The sequence below is a fragment of the Chiloscyllium plagiosum genome, chromosome 6 (genome assembly GCF_004010195.1).
Source record: "Chiloscyllium plagiosum isolate BGI_BamShark_2017 chromosome 6, ASM401019v2, whole genome shotgun sequence".
NCBI lineage: Eukaryota > Metazoa > Chordata > Chondrichthyes > Orectolobiformes > Hemiscylliidae > Chiloscyllium > Chiloscyllium plagiosum.
The window spans coordinates 60,036,335-60,054,902 of NC_057715.1; positions in this window are offsets into that span (position 1 = coordinate 60,036,335).

Genomic DNA, 18,568 nt, shown 5'->3' on the forward strand with positions numbered 1-18,568 from the left:
GCAGGTAGATAGGATAGTGAAGAAGGCATCTGGTATGCTTTCCTTTATTGGTCAGAGTATTGAGTATAGGAGTTGGGACGTCATGTTGCGGCTGTTGGAATATTGCATGCAATTCTGGTCTCCTTCCTATCAGAAAGATGTTGTGAAACTTGAAAGTGTTCAGAAAAGATTTACAAGAATGTTGGCAGGGTTGGAGGATTTGAACTACAGGGAGAGGCTGAACAGGCTGGGGCTGTTTTCCCTGGAGCGTCGGATGCTGAGGGGTGATGTTACAGAGGTTTACAAAATTATGAGGGCCATGGATAGGATAAATAAACAAAGTCTTTTCCTGGGGTGGAAGAGTCCAGAACTAGCGGGCATAGGTTGAAGATGAGATGGAAAAGATATAAAAGTGACCTAAGGGGCAACTTTTTCACACAGAGGGTGGTACGTGTATGGAATGAGCTGTCAGAGAAAGTGGTGGAAGCTGGTACAATTGCAACATTTGAAAGGCATCTGGATGTGTATATGAATAGGAAGGGTTTGGAGAGATATGGGCTGGGTGCTTGCAAGTGGGACTAGTTTTTGTGCTGTACATCTCTATGACTCTATGAGTCTAGTCAATGATTGCTAAGAAATTGAACAAAGACAAAACATGAGACTAGGACAGATTTCAACCAAGAATACTCAATCAAATACGCAAAATTAAGAATGCACTAATCTTTAAAGAATCTGGAGTAGTTTATGAAATTAGAATATAGCGAACAAACTACATTTTAAAATAGGCAAGGAATTGATTCAGGACATAGCAGATTAATGTGCTAACATGTGGTATAAGTATAATATGAAAAGTAGCAATATTAAAAATACAAGAAAGTTGAGCAGGAATAGTCCTTTGACCGTTCAAACTAGCTTCATTAATTAAGTCAACCATGTGTGACTTTCTCGTTTACTCCACTTTCTGCCTACATCTTGTATCTCTGGATTCCCTGGAACGCTAAAAGTCTATCAACTTCAATTCTTTTAAAATTCTAAAAATTCATATCAAGTCAATTTCCTGCAAATCAAGTCAAACCTTTTAAAGTCTAGGGCAAACCAGCCTAATTAATGTCATCTGAATTTATAATTTAATCCTTAAAATGATGATACTTTGGTAAATTTGTACTGCATTCCATTCAAGGCCAGGAGGTTGCAATGTTCCAAACTGGGCTCTGTACTCTAAAGGTCATTTAACCAACATGGATCAAAATATCATTCCCTTTATATTCTTGCTCAGTAAATGCAATGACAAATATTGCACTAGCTTTTCCATTACTTTTTTTTTAATCTATCCACGTCATTTATTGCAAATTATTAGATCTCTCTGGACTACCACTGTTCTAATATTTAGTCATTTAAAAAATGGCTCAGCTTTCTTTTTTGCTGTATAAAAATAAACAACCTGATGCATAAATGCATTGAAGTTCTTCAGAAGCAAGATGCTTAATTCAGTTGTTCAGTTAATTGATATCTTGAAATTCGGCCAGACCTTTTCTCTTCCATCCCTGCCACCCCCACTAGCTTATTCTTCCTTGTGACTTATGACTCACCTATATCAAGCTAAAACACATACCCTAAGCTTTACTTGACATCAATAGCTTTGTTATGCTTGTACTGGAGCAATAGAAGTGCACTGTATAATGTATCATAATATGGCAAGTCACTTAGTTTAATGTCATTTAGCAAAAGAGAAAAAGAAGAGTTACAATGAATCCACAAGACAATGTTCTTAAAGAGATACAAGGGAGAAATTTCCACAGAACAATATTTGCTGAAGTGGTGAAGCCTTTGGTGGAGAGGGAAGCTATAGAGCTCAACAGTGGTCTCTACCCCAGCTATTGAATTCACTCACAATATTAGAGTCTGGTTTCTGTGTTTACTGAACGCGTAGAGAGGACAGGGAAATGGCAAAATGCCAAGTTTGTCAAAAGGGAGGGATTTTGAATTAAATGGACTCAGCATGGATCAGAGAATCTCAACTTTCAAAATATTGTTGAGAATGCAGAAATACAAGTAGGGAGGACACCTGGAGGGCTGAACTCTGGGACCCTCATGGGAATGATGGTCCTGCTGTAAGTTCTGAGGAGTTGAAGTGAGGTGATACTTTCAAAGCACAGGAGGAAGAGACCAGACACTCAAATCAAACAGGGAAAGATGGAAATGATCAAGGAAGCCAGCAACAGGAATGAGACAATATCCAAATAAGATCCAGAACCTCAAAACGACAGGAAACTTAAGTGGAATAATACTTTCAGGTACTCGCCTCCATCCTGTGACTGTCTCAACACTTTCCTGTACAACACTTCACCAAACAGCTCACTTTCTTTTGAAACACATTCTTCTTTCTCCAAGCTGCTCAAACAGCTAACATTTACACTTATCCAACTGCATTCAAATTCATCCATTCTTCAAAGTCTCTCCATAGATGTTATTTATTTCTCCTGTTCACGCAAGCCATTTCTAACAACTGTATCTCTACTTGCAAGAGAAGAACATGTTCAACTCCAGGGAGAGAGAGAGGATGAGGGCTTGAAGGTGGGTGTGGAGTTTTGGCATTTGGTCATCTACTGACAAATATCTTGATAGCCTTTGAAATGCGTGCCTACTTATTTCACTGTGAAGGAATTATAAGAAGCTGTAGATATCAGCAGAGACCCTCCACATGAGTCTGATCCATAAACAGTGATACACATAATTTGAGAGATCTCATCTCTCAAACTCTAATCTTCTAAACCCTAAATTGGGAATCTTATTTCCTTTGAACTGGACAGTTGTGACTGTTTCCTCTGCCCTGTGTAATAGCAACTGGCTGAGGAAAAGCAGGTTATGTGGTGTATTTGTTGATTTTAATGCTATTGGTCCTGTTAGTGTTAATGCTGAGACCTTGTTCCTCAGAGGTGCAAGGTAGAGCTGTGTATGTTGCTCCCAAGCTGTGGTTTTTGCAAAGTTTATCAGCAATAGGTAGAAATGTGGAGTTGAGGATACAATCAAATCAGCCATGGTCTTATTGAATGAGGAGTAGACTTTCCACTAGGAGAAAGTGAGGACTGCAGATGCTGGAGATCAGAGTCAAAGAGTGTGGTGCTGGAAAAGCACAGCCGAAGCACAGACAGCATCCAAGGCGCAGGAGAATTGGCATTTCAGGCATAAACACTTCATCAGGAGACTTTCCATTCCCAAGCATCCCAGATATCCACCTATTTCAAATAAAGTGCTCTGTCATCCAGCTAGCCCTCCACTGCACCTCCTCCATTCCCCACTCCAAAGTTCTAACCCCCCCCCACCCCAGTAGAAGCAATAAAAACCCTTATCCTCACCTAACACCCCACCAGTCTCCACATTCAATGTATCATCCTCAAACACTTCCGGCAACTCTAACTAGACTCCATCACAAAGAACATCTTCCCCTCCCCGCCCCTCTCTACCTTCTGCAAGGACCATTCCCTTCACCAATCCTTAGTTCACGCCACTCTCCTCACCAACCCTTGAACCCCCAGGTATCTTCCCCAGAAACCGTAAAAGATGCAAAACCTGCCAGAACACCAACCCCCTTATCTCCGTCCAGTGCCCTAAAACAGTCTATCCAGGTGAAACAGAGGTTCGCTTGTCTCTCCTCCAACCTAGTTTGCCGTTTCCAGTGCTCCCCATATGGTCCTCTCTACATTGGTGAGGTGAAACCTATATTAAGGACATGTTTCGCCGAGCATCTCAGCAAGGCCCACAAGGGCAAGCCTGACCTCCCAGTCACCGCACCTTTCAATTTTCTTTCCCATTCCTGTCTGACATGTCCATCCTCAGCCTCCTCCATTGCCATACTGAATCAGTCTACAAATTGGACGAACAATACCTCATCTTCCACCTGGACAGCCTACAGCCTGAAGGACCCAACACTGAGTTCTCCAATTTCAAATAAACCCCCTTCCCATCCCCTGACTCCCTTTCCAGCCCCTCCTCCTCCGTCCCATTCCACCGACTGACCCTTCCTTCCAGCTACCAATCAGATTCAATCCTCCCATTGATCAACCAGGTTGTACCCTTTACCTGTGCTCACCTATTCCTACCTCACCATCCTGCTCCTCTCCCCACCCAAAACCCTCCCCCTTTCCCCCTTTATCTGTAACTCCGCCGAACCCCACCTCCATTCTGGAAGAAGGGTTCCACCCGAAACGTTGACTTTCTTGGACTCTTCATGTGGACGCACTGGTTACAAAAGCCCAACAATATCTCTTCTTCCTCTGGCAGCTGGGGAAATTTGGCATGACAGTGAATACCCTTGCTAACTTTTAGAAGTGCACCATCGAGAGCATGCTGTCTGACTGTATCACTACCTGGTATGGAAACTGTACCATTCAAGGTCGGGGATGGTTATAGAGGGTGGTGAACTCAGCCTGAACAATCACAAAGGCCAATCTCCCATCTATAGAATCCATCTACCAGGCCCCGTTGTCAAGGAAAGGGTGCCAGCATTCTCAAAGATCCATTCCACACTGACAATGTTTTTCTTCAACCTCTCCCATTGGGGAGAAAGTACAACAGCCTGAAAACACCCACCAGCTGGTTTCAAAACAGTTTCTACCCTACTGTTGTTAGAATACTGAATGGACTCACAAACTCTTAACATGTGCCTGTATCTTTGTTTTTGCCACTGTTTACCTATTAGTTACTTATCTATCCTACTTAACTCTGTGATCTGCCTATATTGCTCGCAAGACAAAGCTTTTCACTGTGCCCCGTGATGATGAATTCAATTCAATTCAATTCCGTCTCCTGATACTGCCTGGCTTTCTGTGTTCTTCCAGCCTCCTGCTTGTCTACCTTCACTGCTTCATTGCAAACATTTTGAAAAGAAATACTCAATACTCCATCATGGAATTGAAATTTGGATGATTGGAAAGCAACGGATCTTCACTAAATATTAGGTCACCCAAAGGTACACTTATTGCGCTGTGAGGAAATACTTGTGCAGAAGGACTTATTTTTAAAATCAACTGAATCAGTTTTGTATGCTGCTGGTGTCGACACTGAATTCAACTATTCAAATCAATCCAATGTTTGTTTTGGTTCACTAATCCCTGTTAGTGTTTCTTCTCTGCACTAAAATCAGGTATATCTGCCCACCAGTATAATATCATTTGATATATTGGAATTAGCACCACACATAAAACCATTTAAAGCATTTAATCTGCTCTCACACAACACTGCTACTATTAATGTAGTGAACTCCAAAACCAGTGCACTCTCAGAAAGATGCCCTATTACATGATTAGACATTGTGCATTCCTGACCAAACAATTCTGATCTACCAGATAAGAATCAAAAAGCAATGATCAGGTGGAAATGTAGAAATGTGACAAACAATCAAAATGTTCTTGCTGGGTCACATATATAGTGTAAGCAAAAATTCTGTCTTCATCACTGAGCATGTGAACTTCATATTCAGTGAAGCTTATTGATTCTTAGAGAGTGGCTAATCCCTCATGTGAAATAATAATCAGTGACCAATGCACTGCTTATTGATATTGCAATCCATGTGAAACTCCTACTAACTCTTGTACCTTTTGGTAACAGAGTACTGCCAAGAAATGGCACTACTCATTCTGTCAAGATTAGAGTGATGCTGGAAAAGCACAGCAGGTCAGGCAGCATCCAAGGAGCAGGAAAATCAGCATTTCGGGCAAAAGCCCTCCAAAACGTCAATTTTCCTGCTCCTCAGATGCTGCCTGATCTGCTGTGCTTTTCCAGCACCACTCTAATCTTGACTCTAGTCTCCAGCATCTGCAGTACCCACCTTCGACTAATCTTCTGTGTTTGTGAGATATTTGTTTTCTTGAATCATTTGAAACATCGGAACAATAACACCAATGTAGAGTTGACAAGTACCAGCACTAACTCTTCTTTTAATTTATTTATTCAAATACCATTTTCCTGCTTTTTTGCAATATTCATTTTTAAAACTTTTTCTGATCAACTTTTCTATATATATTTCAAGAGGCATGTTTGGGATGGATATGCAATCTGTACCAATGCAACATTTGACTTTCCATAGTTATGTGACATCTACCAGGTGCAACACCTACTAGAAGCAGCCATAGAAACAGACACTTCAATAAAGACAATGCCAACACCAGACCACTGCCTTGTGATGACAGGATATATAATCTCAGCTCCAGTTATGACACTGAGTGTTGAAATGCTTCAAAAAAGCATCAGTTCTGAGAAGAGTCACTGAACTCAAAATGGTCACGATGCTTTCTCTCCACAGATGCTGCCAGACCTACTACGTTTCTCAATAAATCTTTGTTTTTCTTTCAGATCTTCAGCATCTGCTGTTCTTTGTTTTATTTTGTGCAATAAAGCACAGCTACTGACAGAAATACAAGAATGTTCAGGGCTGTGAAAACTATTATAACCAAAAAAGCTGAAAAAGCAACAAAGAAACAAGCCACAGGTAAAACATTGGTGAAGAGGCAGTGGCTGCAACTGTTCCTCTCTAAGTTCCAATTGAAATACAAAGGTAATATGATGCAAAATGGACACATTTTCCATGTACAATAACATTACAACTAGCAGCAGATATACTTAACAAGCCAGAGCCATTGTTCAAAACATGATTCCATTAACTCAGCTCACAGATTTCTGTGAATTTAAGCAATCAAAAGATAATTTAATTAAAGGCAAGGTAATATTCAGCATAAGAGATCTCGTAACGAGACATATCTTTTGAGAGAAGAGACACTAAAATGTCAGATAAACACCAGTGTGTCATACATCATCATAATCTTCACTTCACTATTGTGAAGTTATTCAACACAGAAATCAAAAAATTAAGTCCTTAGAAGTGAGTTAAGATTAAATAATGGCACCATTTTTGTCCAGAGAGGCCAGAACACTTTATGAGCCTACTGCAATGATGTGAGCAAAGATCTGGAGTTCCAAATCATATTTAGCAAGCAAAATGCTCTCCCCTCAGTCAGGGCCAGTCTAAGGCCTAAACTGGTAAAATTCAAGGCACTTGTAATATGTTTCAGCATACTAAACCATTGACTGCAGAACAGATCCTGGAGGAGTACATCAATATATTTACAAGGTTAGCTTGTCTTCCTAGAGAATACCATCTAGAAGTATTTGACAATGCAAGACCAATTCACTATTTGCTGTGAAAAGATCCAACTTCCTTCAAGGCCAGCTTGAAAGATGAGCCGGAGAGGGGTAATTAAGTACATGAGAACTTCAAAGCATCGATTATCAGCATGGGAGCAGTGAGCCAACCCAGAAAGCTAAGAGTATCTATAAATCCAAAGCCCTGCCAACAATCAAAAGAATGTTTCCACAATATGCAAAGGCAATGATCTTCACTGGCCTGGATAAAAAGGCAAGGGAAGCTGAATGAAAGCAGCAACTGATTTTCTTGTCAAAGTGGACAGTTATTCTGATAAGTGGGAGATTGAATCATAAAATCCCTACAGAGTGGAAATAGGCTATTCAGTCCATGTCTACACCAACCCTCTGGACAGCATCCCACCACCTAGACACACCCTCGTACCAAACCCCTGCATCCCTGCATTTCCCATGTCTAATCTACCTAACCTTCACATCACTGGACACTATGGGCAATTTAGCATGGACTATCCACCTAATCTGCCCATCTTTGGATTTTGGAAGATGAATCCCTGACTTAAATGATTTCTGTTGACAGCATCAAATCCCTAAAAGTACATTTCAGCCTACTATATTTGTGACATTATGTTGAGTAACAGTGGCTGTCAGTTCATAAGTGAACAATTCAGCTACTTCTTAAAGGGTTACGGAATTCAACACCAAACATTATCTTCACACCATCCCCAGTCAATTGGAAATGTTGAGGCGACACTGAAAATCATCAAATGAATCATAAAGAAATCAAACAAATCGAGCAAAAGGCAGTCTTTGAGTGAAGAAACACACCGACTAAAGCAGACTAAGGGGAAATAGCCAATGCAATAACTAATGTCATGCTATATCAACTTACTCTTCCAATAGCAAGAAAAGCTAGTGAAGATGGAAGGAGAGATAGGCATGAGTGACAGAATGAATGTGAAATGGCAGAAAGTCAAATTTCATTTTGACAAGTTTGCCAAACTATTGCCAGAGTTGAGCATTGGCAAGCCAGTCAGATACAAGCCTGCAATGATCTCAGCAATAGCGGCAACCTGGGATTTGAGTAGAGAGGCAGCCATCTTACAGACAGTTCAATAACGATACAGTATAGGTCAGACTGAAGCCTTGGGAACACAGAAGGCTTCTCTGGGGGTGGATTTGTTAGCTCAATTGGCTGGAATGTGACTCAGAATAGCCAATGTTCAATTCTCGTACAAACTGAGATTGACTGATATTGAAGGGCTAATGCCCGAAACGTCGATTCTCCTGTTCCCTAGATGCTGCCTGACCTGCTGCGCTTCTCCAGCAACACATTTCCATCTCTGATCTCCAGCATCTGCAGACCTCATTTTCTCTTCATTGACTGATATTGCCCAATTCATTGTCCAAGAAAATGAATGGCAATGGTAAGTGTGAAGTGGGAAAAAGGAATTGTCAAACAAAATCTCAGAATGAAGCATCATCTGACAATGAGCCAGAAACTGCCATTCGGCATGGCACACAATGAAGGAAAGGCTATTCCTGATGTCACAAACATTTACCTCACTGCACTTTTTTAAAAAAATTAATTTAATTTCCTTCTGACTCTGAACTATGCATAATATTTTCTGATGACTGAAGGGATTGTGAGAGTATAGTACAATGCTTTGAGTAATCCATGGACAGTATTACAATTGAGATAATTATAATCCCTGGTTATATGCATTGTGCAGGAGTAAAGCATAGAAGGTTTAGATTTCAGCTATGCAGTGTCATTACACACATTGTTATTCACTGTTGACTGTGCAAAGAACTCCAAAGCAGCTCTATAATCTAAACTGATGTGTTGCAGCATCTAATTAAGTAAAATCATTTCACTTTAGATGCCATGGTGGAGGATTAAGAGGGAAGCTTTATTGGTTGAAAGAGAACATAAGTGATTTTGAGACTTGTGTCTGAAAGCATTTATTTCTGCATTTCTACCTACTGCCACAATGTTAAAATCTTTCATTAGAGATTTGTTGAAAGGATTCCAGACTATGACTCCAATGAGCAGGAATGAAACATCATTTTGTTTGGCAGTAAAATGAGGCAAAATCTGGATGAAGCTAAATTATAATGACGAGCATGTTTTTGCATAATCATAATCCTTAGAATGCAGTAATACCAATAAAGTGTCACATTCAACAAATTCCTCAAAGTTGGCATAGATAAATCAATTGATTCAAATAATTGATGAAACAGAAAATACTAAATGATTAAAACATATTTTCAAAATTAAGCCGCAAAGTATTAAAAATACTTGAGTGAAATGATCACCAAACTCCATTATTCACCATCAGATAAGACAGAAATTACCCTTTAATAACACTTCACAAATGCAAACCTTGCATAAGCCTGATTCATCAGGTTATCAAAGCGGTGTTGGATGGGGTTGATGGGGCGGGCAGGGGGCGATGTTGGATGGGGTTCAGGGGGGCGGTGTTGGATGGGGGGTGCGGGGGCTTGCACGCGGTGTGCTGCTGCTGCCCTGTCTCCTGAACGGGAGCGGAATTTACAGAAAACTCCGAGCCCCAGAGGAGAGGCATTGAATCAGTTAATTGAATAATCAATTATCCAAATGAAATAGTGCCTGCCCATCTCGTTTGGATAATTGAGGTTCCTCTCTGACCTTTGCTCGGGACAATCACTTTCACTCCCCATAATAACATGCAGTCTCCTATGGTGATCTAATCTTGCTGGGTCCAAAAAGTTTTCAAATCTGGTTCTGATGGCCCTTTTGCCTCCCCTATCACTACCAATTGTGTTAGTTTTCTAAGACTGAACCTTTGAGTGTCCACAGTCTGATATTGTCAGCAGTTGTTGAAGCAGATTGGTTTTACAATTAGGCTATTCATCGCACTGATACATAAACAGCAATCTCCATTAACTGTCATAGCTCCTTAATGTCAGAAGAAAGCATTTCATAATGATTGTGGGGCCAGAATCCAGTTCTATTGTTCCTGAGGTGACTTTACTCTTTTGTGAAATACAATAGGTAAGTCAATTTTGTTGAAATTTTGTAGTCATTTGTATTTTGTGGAATTAAAAAGACAAAACTTTACAATTCTGATATGTATCATGTCATGCTACCTATACTGATAATACCATCTTATTTGAATCACTTGTGCAATGTGATCAACAATCCAGTGCTCAGCAACTGTAACATTAAGCTGTATCAGAAGGTGACACATACCATCAGGCAATAAGACATAAGAATTTGGAGCACTTGTGGCACTGAGAACCTGCACATCAGATTAATTTAGGCATCAACAAAAATAATGAGGTCCTTGCTACATAATAAAACCTCAGTACCTGAAGAGCACTGCTGGAACAAAGTGAGGATTTAAAATTGGTGTTGAATGGTTAGCCCATTACTCACTGTTGTTATCTGTCCCTTGAAAGAAAGCCCAAGAGTTGTTGTGTGTTTACTAGCAATTTCAGTATTTCATGGTGTCCTTAAATTTCATTACTGTTGTCACTCATGCCTGTTAAAATTGAAAGCAGTCCATCATCTCTGCATTACAATTTAACTCCCTCTAAAAGGACCTTTGGACTTTTATCTACTTGATCTGATGAAGCAAGAGTATTGCTAGAAGAGGATTGTAGCACAAAATAATTAGTCACATTGAGGATCAAGTATAAATTTCAATCGTTCTTATGGATACTCTGTTTTTGCACCACTTACTAACTATTTTTCTCTAACCTCTAACATTTATTTATTTCAATCTTTCACATAATTATGTACTTGATTCAATTAAACACGGCCAAAAATGTTATCTTGTATATTAGTAAAACCATAAAAAATAATTATACAAATAAACTCATTGGAAATTTCTCAAACATATTCAACTATTTTTCTGTCGGCTTTTGTCCCATACTTGTTTCCTCAGATGGAGCTATTGGATTAGTTCATGGTTATAATTAAAGCTTATGGTAAAAGTCCATTGTCTTCTGCAGGGTGGCTGACCAGAAAATCCTCCTGCTCTTACCATCTGTCATCTGGCATATTGACCTTCCTTCCATCATAAAGTCAAAGGTGAATCACAGTAGTTCAAGAAATATGCTCACCACCAGTTTCTCAAGGGCAATTAGAATGGACAATAACTATAAGCTGGGCCATCAGCACCCATATCCTGAGAGTGAATAACAAAAGAATGATTTACAGACAGATAATCAAACTGTTTGACCATGTTGAAACTTACTTTCCATGAACAGCAAGCTCTTTCATGGGACTCAATGCACAGACTCTCCCTAGAGGTAAGAATGCTTCCACAGTGCCACATGGCCTGCACAGCAATTTGTATTCTTTTTTAAATTTTAACAATAAAAATGCATGATTTTCACACATATGTCAAGCTATATCATAAACTGATGAAATGATTCATTCAAAAAATCAACAGCTACATATATTAATTATGCACCTTAATTACTAATAAGCTTCATAGAGCAGACCAAAATATTATGTCTGAAGCATACAAATCACAATTATTTCCAGAGTCTATAAAACGTAGACATTCCCTCCAAAATATCAAGATTCATCCACTGAGCAAGTGTTAAACTCAAAACTAATAATGCCAATGTTGAAGAGTGTAACAAAAGTCAAGAAGCTCAATTTCCTCCCTAAGACAAAGCAGCTCACTTGATTGATACCCTACCCACAACTTTGAACATTTATTCTCTCTGCCATAGATGGAGTATGCATTGTAATGGTTCTGGATGTAGGTTTGCTCACTGAGCTGGAAGATTCAATTTCAGACATTTCATCACCATACTAGGTAACATAATCAGTGAGCCTCCGGATGAAGCACTGGTGGTGTGGCCTGCTTTTTATTTATGTGGTTAAGTTTCCTTGGGTTGTTAATGTCACTTACTACAATGATGTCGTTTCCTATTCTTTTTCTCAGGGGGTGGTAAATGGGATCCATGTCAATGCGTTGATCAAGTTCCAGTTGGAATGCTATGCTTCTAGGTACTCTTGCACATGTCTCTGTTTGGCTTATCCTAGGATGAATGTGTTGTCCCAGTCACAGTGGTGTCCTTCCTCATCTGTATGTAAAGATACAAATGAGAGTGGGTCATGTCTTTTTGTGACTAGTTGATGTTCATGTATCCTGGTAGCTGGTTTTCTGCCTGTTTGTCCAATGTAGTGTTTGTTACAGTTCTTGGAAGATATTTTGTAAATTACATTCATTTTGCTTGTTGTCTGTACAGGGTCCTTCAAGTTCATTAGCTGCTGTTTTAGTGTGTTGGTGGGTTTGTGGGCTACCATGATGCCAAGGGGTCTGAGTAGACTGGCATTCATTTTCAAGATGTCTTTGATGTAGGGGAGAGTGGCTAGGGTTTCTGGACTTGTTTTGTCTGCTTGTTTGGGTTTGTTGCTGAGAAATCGGTGGACAATGTTTGTTGTGTACACGTTCTTTTTGAATACACTGTATAGCTGATTTTTCTCTCCTCACCCACTTCACCTTCACCAACAACACATACAGACAAACCAACAGAACACCCATGGGATCTCCGATATCAGTGTTCTTAGCAGAGGTGGTAATGCAGAGATTTGAACAAACAGCTCTGCCAACCACCCCACCCAAACTTTGGGTCCGCTACGTGGATGACACCTTTGTCATCATTAAATGAAACAAACTAGAGGAAACTTTCAAGATCATTAATACTATCCTTACTGGCATAAAATTCACTAAAGAGGAGGAAAACAACCACAAATTGTCAATCCTAGATGTCGCAATAGAGCGAACAGCCAATGGAGAACTTCAAACAGCATCTACAAGGAAACAACACATACGGACCAAATACTGAACTACAAAAGCAATCATCCCAACACCCACAAATCAAGCTGCATTAGAACATTATTTCAACAAGCCACCACACACCTCAGCACAGAGGAACTATGAAGAGCAGAGGAAAATCACTTATACAGTGTATTAAAAAAGAACGGGTATCCAATGAACACAATCTGCTGATTTCTGAGCAACAAACCCAAACAAGCAGACAAAACATGTCCAGAAACCTTAGCCTCTCCCCTAGATCAAAGATATCTCGAAAATGACTGCCAGACCACTCAGACCTCTTGGCATCATGGTAGTCCACAAACTCACCAACACACCAAAACAGCAGTTAATAAGACCATTAAAAATAGGAGTGGAAGTAAGGCCATTCAGCCAATTGAGTCCACTCTGCCATTCAATCATGTCTGATGGGCATTTCAACGCCACTTACCTGCATTCTCCCTGTATCCCTTAATTCCATGCGAGATTAAGAATTTATCAATCTCTGCCTTGAAGGAATTTAATGTCCCAGCCTCCACTGCACTCTGTGGCAGTGAATTCCACAGGCCCACCACTCTCTGGCTGAAATTTCTCCTCATTTCCATTCTAAATTTACCCCCTCCATTTCTAAGCCTGTGCCCACCAGTCCTAGTATCGCTGCCTGACAGAAACAACTTCCCAGCATCCACCCTTTCTAAGCCATGCATTATCTTGTACGTTTCTATTAGATCTTCCCTCAACCTTCTGAACGCTAACGAATACAATCCCAGGATCCTCAGCTGTTTATCGTATGTTAGGCCTACCATTCCAGCGATCATCTGTGTGAATCTCCGCTGGACACGCTCCAGTGCTAGTATGTCATTCCTCGTGTGAGGGCCAAAACTGGACACAATATTCTAAATGGGGCATAACCAGAACTTTATAAAGTCTCAGTAGCACGTCACTGCCTTTCCATTCCAACCCTCTTGAAATAAATGACAACGTTACATTTGCTTTCTTAACCATCATCTCAACCTGCAAGTCAAGCTTTAGAGAATCTTGGACTAGCATCCCAGATCCCATTGTACTTTGGCTTTATGAATTTTCTCACCATTTATAAAATAGTCCATGCCTGTGTTCTTTTTTCCAAAATGCAAGACCTCACATTTGCTCACATTGAATTTCATCAGCCATTTTTTGGACCACTCTCCTAAACTGTCAAAATATTTCTGTAGCCTCCCCATCTCTTCAGAACTACCTGCCTGGCCACCTAACTTTGTGTCATCTGTGAACTTCACCAGAATAGCCCCAGTCTCTTCATCCAGATCATTTATATATAAACTGCGGCCCCAACACTGAACCCTGCGAGTCACCACTTGTCACCTGCTGACATTCCAAAGATAACCTTTTATCCCAACTCTCTGCCTTCTGTCAGACAGCCAATCCTCAATCAATGCCAGTAGCTAACCTTGAACACCATAGGCCCTCACATTACCCAGCAGCCTCCCATGAGGCACCTTTTCAAAGGCCTTTTTGAAGTCTAGGTGATACATGGGCAGCACAGTGGCTCAGTGGTTAGCACTGCTGCCTCACAGTGCCAGGGACCCGTGTTTAATTCCCGCCTCAGGCGACTGTCTGTGTGGAGTTTGCATATTCTCCCCGTGTCTGCGTGGGTTTCCTCCAGGTGCTTCGGTTTCCTTCCACAGTCCAAAGATGTGCAGGTTAGGTGAATTGGCCATGCTAAATTGCTCATAGTGTTAGGTGGATTAGTCAGGGGTAAATGTAGGGAAATGGGTCTGGGTGGGTTGCTCTTCGGAGGGTTGGTGTGGACTTGTTGGGCCGAAGGGCCTTGTTTCCACACTGTTCTAATCTAATCATAACATTCACTGGATTTCCTTGGTCTAACCTACTTGTTACCTCTTCAAAGAATTCTAACAGGTTTGTCAGGCACAACCTCCCCTTACTAAATCCATACTGACATGTTCTAATTTGACCCTCCATTTCCAAAGAATTTAGTAATCTCAACCTGAACAATGGATTCTAGAATCTTACCTATAACTCAGGTTCAGATAATCGGCCTGTAATTTTCCATCTTTTGTCTTGATCCTTTCTTAAACAACAGGGTTACAACAGCAATTTTCCAATCATTTGGGAGTTTCCCTGACTCCCGAGATTTTTTGAAAGATTACAACCAACGCCTCCGCTATTTCTTCAGCCAGGTCCTTCAGAACTCTAGGACGTAGCCTATCCAGACCAGGAGATTTATCATTCTTTAGACCTTTTAGCTTATCAAGTACTTTCTCCTTTGTAATGGCCACCATACTCAACTCTGCCCCTTTTCTCTCCTTAATTGTTGGGATATTACTCATGTCTTCCAATGTGAAGTTGGACACAAAGTATTTATTAAGTTCTTCAGCTATTTCCTTATCTTCCATCACTAGCCTCCTGCATCAATTTGGAGCAGCCCAATCTCTACTTTTGCCTCTCGTTTGTAATGTAATGAGCTTTAATAACCCTGTACAGACAACAAGCAAAATGAATGTAATTTACAAAATACCTTCCAAGAACTGTAACAAACACTACATTGGACAAACAGGCAGAAAACTAGCCACCAGGATACATGAACATCAACTAGTCACAAAAAGACATGACCCACTTTCACTAGTATCTTTACATACAGATGAGGAAGGACACCACTTTGACTGGGAGAACACATCCATCCTAGGATAAGCCAAACAGAGACATGCACGAGAATTCCTAGAAGCATGGCATTCCAACTGCAATTCTATCAACAAACACATTGGATCCCATTTACCACCCCCTGAGAAAAAGAACAGGAAATGACATCACCACAGGAAATGATATCAACAACCAAGGAAACCTAAACACAAAATAAAAAGTGGGCCACACTATCAGTGCTTCATCCGGAGGCTCACTGATGATGTTACCTAGTATGGTGATGAAATGTCTGAAACCGAAGCTTCCAGCTCAGTGAGCAAACCCACATCCAGAACCTCAACCTGAGCTACAAATCTTTTCAAAGCTCGCTAACTGTAACAGGTCATCAAGCCCCCTTCAACAGTAGTATCCAAATCTGCTGCCTCCATTATCACAAGAACACAGGCATTAGGATGTTTGAACTGAAGGGCTTTTGCCGAAAACGTTGATTTTCCTGCTCCTCGGATGCTGCCTGACCTACTGTGCTTTTCCAGCACCACTCTAATCTAGACCCTGGTTTCCAGCATCTGCAGTCCTCACTTTTGCCTAGGATGTTTGAACAGCATAATCTCCCAATAACATACAATCCTATCTGGAGTTAGATCTCTTCACTATTACTAGGTCAAAATTCAGGATCTCCCTACCAACATAACAGTGGGTGGATCTATGCCAAATGGATATAATGGTTAACAAAGTGTCTCACCACACCCCTCTCAAAGGCAATTAGAAATAAACAACAAATACTGGTTTAGCCAGTGACACCCACATCTCATGGAAGAATAAAATAATTAAACAGAAAGTTTTATAAACCACTCATAGCAGTCTCTTGGCTGCTAAAGCACAGATATATTGCTACCATGGTCAAACCCATCAAGAAATGCTGAGTATATTGACCAAGTAAAACTTTGAAAACACAAAACCCACACTCAAGACCAGTTCAAACGCAGCAGCCAGGTGCTAATTACATTAGCATAATGTAAAAGGCAATAGTTAACCAGGACAGACAAACTCCGATTTGTCTGTCCCGGTTAACTATTGCCTTACCCACTAAATAAAGGATGGAGAGGCACCAGGTCCTGTAAACAAAGAAACTGACAGTAGCATTCCATCAAACTCAGTGTATCTCCCAGATTGGTCAGAACTATTGAAAATTCCAGAAAACCATCAAAGGTATAAAATCAAGCAGATCTCTGGCTTGGAACTGCTTTTGGAATCTTCTTGAGGCTTTCCGAGGAGACCAGCATGGCAAGACGCAGAGATGAGCTGACCATGCAGAGAGAGAGGAAGGAAGCAGCTTTGCGGATCTAGAGACAGAGCCAGAGAGAGTGTGACTGCCTAAATCTATAAGACTAAGAAAGTCTTGTAATCTTAAGGGACCTTTGAGATGGTTGTGGTGAGACACTTTGTTAACCATTCTATCCATTTGGCATAGATCCACCCATTGTTATGTTGGTAGGGAGATCCTGAATTTTGACTCAGTAATAGTGAAGAGATTGTAACCTTGAGGGGCCAAATAGGATTAGATATAGTATGTTTAATATTAAAGGTTATTGTGAGTTTATTCCTAATAAAGTTGGGACTGTTTTGCATTTGGTACCTGATTGTGTTTGCATTGATTTGACCCCTTTGGTATTGTGGGTCACCTGGTCAAATTCAGTCAAAACATTCTAGTGGGAGTTGTTTTAAGGAGAGACTAGACAACAGACTGTTCATCTTTACTTCATGTTATTTCTTTTGGTTCATCTAATAGATCCCATTAACGATTGCATTAAAATTTAATGATCACATTTTTGGGTCCAGCTCATTCCTAATGACTCCACATGGGTCAATGGCTAATAAACCACTTGGTGCTGGATCAGTATTGGAGGTCAAGGCATCGTTGTCCATTTTTTTTGTGTGGTAGGCGCTGTGGTACTCCAACGAGTAAAATTATATAGGTCCCAAAGCCACTTTGGTTGGTGGTTGAGGTGGTGGATTGGAGGATGGGTGGATGAGGGGATAGGTTGGTACATAGATCAAGTTTCAGGTGGCAGATAATGGGTGGTGTTGGATACCAATGGTGGAGGGGTGGCTGTTCAGATTGGGGCGTGTTCATTAAGAGTGAATGGGAGGAGAGGTGAGGTCAGTTTTATAGTTAGTCAGGAGTTAGAGAATATTTAAATTCCTCTACCATTTCTTGGCTAATGATTAAAATAATTTAGTCAGAACCCTTCAAAGTCTCCAACTCTTATGTCAGATACAAACTAATACAGGTGAGAATGATGTGGTATTTTGTTAGAATGAATTATGTATTAAAATTAGATCCTAATTTGTTTTGGAATAATATATAAGTATAATAACGTAATGTAATATCACACAATTTGTCAAAACATAATTTCTTACATGCACATTTCCATTTTACATAAGCTACTGTGTAGTTATTCAAGAATTTCTCTAAATGAACTCTTTTTCACTTATCTTATTGTTGTGTTTTGTTTCAGATACACAATAAAGCACATTCATGAGAAAAATGCAATCATTCAAACTCTCCATACACATGGGAAAAAGTTTCATTTTACTTATTATAAATGTAAACCAGGCAGAACAACAGGTTAAATCTTACTGCAACATTTCCTGCAATAGTTCCTATTGTGGAATGAGTCATGGAAGACAGCTGCAAAAACCAGACAAACCAAGTACTGTGGATGCTGGAGATCTGAAAGACAAACTGAAAGTGGTGGAGAAACTCAGCAGGACTGGCAACATCTTGGAGAGAGAAGCTGAATTAAAATTTCAAGTCCAATGACTTTTGTTTCAGAACAGTAGAAATCAGAGGTCAAAATCAGCCCAAATCAGAAGACTGAAGATCACTCAGAATCATAAATGCAGTTATTGGAGTAAGGTTGGCCAAGTGTATTTCACTGAGTATGAGTTCA